Source organism: Glycine max, chromosome 4, assembly GCF_000004515.6.
Source record: "Glycine max cultivar Williams 82 chromosome 4, Glycine_max_v4.0, whole genome shotgun sequence".
In the NCBI taxonomy this organism is placed as follows: domain Eukaryota; kingdom Viridiplantae; phylum Streptophyta; class Magnoliopsida; order Fabales; family Fabaceae; genus Glycine; species Glycine max.
The window spans coordinates 24394021-24397860 of NC_016091.4; the positions used below are offsets into that span (position 1 = coordinate 24394021).

Genomic DNA, 3840 nt, shown 5'->3' on the forward strand with positions numbered 1-3840 from the left:
TTTATAAATAAAATAATTATTGACATTTCATTTTGTAAATAAAAACTGATGTTGTGTATATTTATTAACATCGATTTTGATAGAATTGATGATATTTTTCTCTTGTAAACATGGAATTTTGAATTAAACCAAATTAAGAAATATACATAACATCGGTACTCTATTGCCACTGATGTTGTGTATATTTATTAGCATCCATTTTGATGATATCACTGATGTTATTTTTCTCTCGTAAACATGGAATTTTGATTTAAACCAAGTTAAGAAATATACACAACATCGGTACTCTATTGCCCACTTCTGCCTTGTTCTTCTCTCAAACCCCCATCAGATGTGAATCTCTCCACAATCAGCGCCGCCACACTCAAAGTCTCACCATCTCTGCCACAAGCCTATCCCCCAAAGCCTCTCCTCCAACAACCACCATTCTGTCATTCCACCATAGTCCCCACCATTGCTTGAACGTTGAAGGAGCATAGAGGCAGATGTTTTTCTTTTCTCACCGTAGAATCGAATCGAATTGAGTTCACTTTGATCGTGTGAGTCTCCGATCTTCAAATCCGCAACAACAATGGTGAGGGGATTGCTCAACAAGCTCGTCTGTCGCTCCCTCTACGTCGCCGGAAAATGGCAGCACAACCAACTCCGCTGCCTCAACATCCACGAGTACCAGGTCTCTGTCTCTTCTCACCATTAGTGATATTGTTACGATTCACAAATCAATTCCAATTCCAAGCTTCGCGGAATCTGTTCCTTTTGCTATAGATTCCTCTCGCGGAATCTGACCTTTGTTATTTCTAGAATGATGATAAATCATTTTTGTTGATAATGAATCTGGAGTTCCTTGAATGTATGATTTGTGAAATTGTATATGTTTATTTGTATGGAAGGGTTTCCTTTATCAGGTATGTTTGTTGACTTATCGATGGAGAGATCTTAATCTGTTTTCCTCGTTCTTCTCTATGCGTATGTTTATCATTCTCTCTTTGTTGGACTTGTGCATTATGGAGAATGCGAGAATAAGCTAGTGGTTGAACCTTCTGGTGTGTGCGCTGGTGTTGCCGATATCAAAAGCTTCTTATGTGCCAATCACTATTGTTCAGAACGCGGTAGCTAAAGGAGCTGGTTAGGAATTTTTGTTGTATCTTTTCATATATTAATCATGTTCTTAATCTCATGCTTATTATTTTCAATGATGTTTATACTATTTGGAAAATTGAAATTCAAAATATTTTGCAGTTGTTTGGATGGGAGTCCACCAACTTACCATTTTGAAAAGGTATTTGGATCAGGGATTAACAATTGGTTGGTTGCATTTGAGGTGTGTCCCTGTCTACAAATTTCCATCAATAATTAGTCTTAAAAATCAAATTTGGTTCATTGTTTTGCCTCATCTTTTTGAAAAAAGTTAACCCACCTAATAGATCTTCGTTTTGGGTTCCTTGTCTTAATATTTGATGAATTTTGGTCCTGTTTATATTTATTGGGTTTGGGAAATTGCTGATAAATGATAATAGGTTGCTAACATAAATTTTAATAAGTTAAGTAAGTCTTTTAAGAGTTGTTGGACTTAACATCCCAACCTAGGGCTGGTAATCACTTGATCGGTTCAGCAAGAGTAGTAATGATACAAATAGAAAATAAATTTAAAGTTTTACTTTTTCCACACAATGCTTTGTGAGCTAGCATACTATAATCGGTGCTCAAGAGCTTGATTTTTTGGTGGTTTATCAGTATAATTGTTCTTGGTTGTAATTATTCTCCTCCATTGTCTATAAGTTTTACTGATGATGGCTGATAAATAGGGCTAATCTATGATGGTTTTTAGCACAAATGAATCTACAAACAAGGTTGTAGTTTGCGTTGGGGTGCTAGAGAAAGGAGGTAAAGGTAAGCTGGATATGGCAGATTGGCTGAATAATGCTTTGGGGCCTCTAAAAGGGAGATGTGGTAAAGGAAAAGGTGGTCTTGCAACGGGTCAGCTTAGTTATTGACTAATTGCTTTTTTTTTTTGGGTGAAACTAATTGTTTTAATTTATGCACAAAAGTAGCTTTAATTTTTACAAATATTAAAAGCATAGTATGGGAATTTTTTTTTCTGTATATTTCATATAACCTTTGTCCAATATTTAATGCCGCTTGAAGCGTGAGAGTTAGTGGTTTGTGGATTTTGCTCATGGGTCACATTATGATATTGGTAGGTTTGAGGATTGAGCATTAGACATTCAACTTTCAGGCAGATATTTACTACCTTTTCTTTTTTCAATTCTTGAACCCACAACTTTGTCATATCCACCAAATGTTGAAGTAAGCGTAGTTGGTAGGTTTTAGTTTGTTGAAAATGCAAGATCTTCCAAATGTTGTACCATTTACAGTAGAAAAGAGTAAATAAATAAACACATTTTTATAAGGAAATTGTACCATAGAAGATTGCATGCATCTGGAAACTTAGGAGCTCTCTATTTTTCGAAATAATCAATTCACATTTGATAATCAATTATTCTAAAACCATAGAAGCGTGAAAAGCCCTTTGCTCGGGATAGTCGATTACCTCAATCTGGAATTGATTATCCTAATTTTGGAAATGTGAAACAAGAGGGATTTTAACAAAATAATTGATTACCACATTTGATAATCGATTAGATCTGTTTTATTTGTTCAAACTATAAATACCCTCCCTTGTTCATTCTCATTAGTGACTCTTGATTTGATCTTATCTTTTGAAAAACACTTTCTTAGAGTCATCTAAGGGAATCAATATGCATTTCAACAAGAGATTTATGATGATCAAGATTCCTTCATTCTTCATCATGGTTTGAGAAAGAAAGGAAGAACTTGAAGATATTGTGATTTGCAAATTCAAGTGTATTGAATCTAATTTTGAATTCTTTCTAGTTTCTAACCTTGATTAGGGCTATCAAGTGTTTGTGTGAGTTGATAGGGTTTCAACTCCTGATCCTTCTCTTATAGGGTTCAAGAAAAGAGTAGAATTTTAGGGAATTACTTGTGCATAGTGTTTGTGCATGATTTTCTATTTGTAAAAGTTCTAAGGAGTCTGAGTCTCTGAGAACAACTGGATGTAAGTCCTCTTGAGAATTGAACCAGTATAAATCCTGTGTATGATTTTTTTTTTTTCTAAATCTTTGATTTGATAATCAATCTTGGTAATGAAATTGATGTAAATGGGGCATAATACTATATTTTTCATTGATTTGTTTATTCTTTGTTTTCGTTGATTAAAAATATTTATAATCAATATTTTGAGAGAATCTTGATTAAGGGACTAACTTTAATTGAATCTTAAGAATGAATGGGCAAACATTTCGAAAATAATTTATTCAAGCCCCCTTCTAGATTTCCCGTTAATGCAACACATGCATTAGCTACATTTAAATTATGCTAAATTCTTATTTATAATTTATTGTATTATACTTTTAATATTAATAGAAATTCTCAAGTGATTTAATTAACTTATTAAATCTTATTTTATCTTAAGAAACATTTTTTTATGAAATGAAACAGTAAATTTTATGAATGCATAGACTTCATGCATGATTTATTCTAAAAGTTTACATTATCTTACCAACTTAGCAAGAAGTTTTTATTAAATATTTAAAATGTTTGACATTTAAAAAAATATTTTTTACTATTAAATCCAAATTTTAAATCAAACTCTTAGGTTAAATATTTTATATTAAATCAAGTAGAAAGAATTTACACTTAACTCACAAAAATGAATAATTTATCTAAAATTACACTAGCAACTAGTAAATTGTTAGGCTGCAGATACTTTTTTAATATATTTTTATTTTACTTTTATTATAAATAGAAGTTTGATGC

General features: G+C 32.2%; 1 long non-coding RNA gene across 1 annotated transcript; it reads left to right on the plus strand.

The window, feature by feature from the left end:
- The first annotated feature begins 207 nt into the window (after nt 1–207).
- Nucleotides 208–2162, plus strand: LOC102669929 (uncharacterized). The gene is made up of 2 exons (XR_419507.4): nt 208–1125; nt 1240–2162. It is a non-coding gene; the product is annotated as an uncharacterized lncRNA (long non-coding RNA).
- The last annotated feature ends 1678 nt before the right edge of the window (nt 2163–3840 follow it).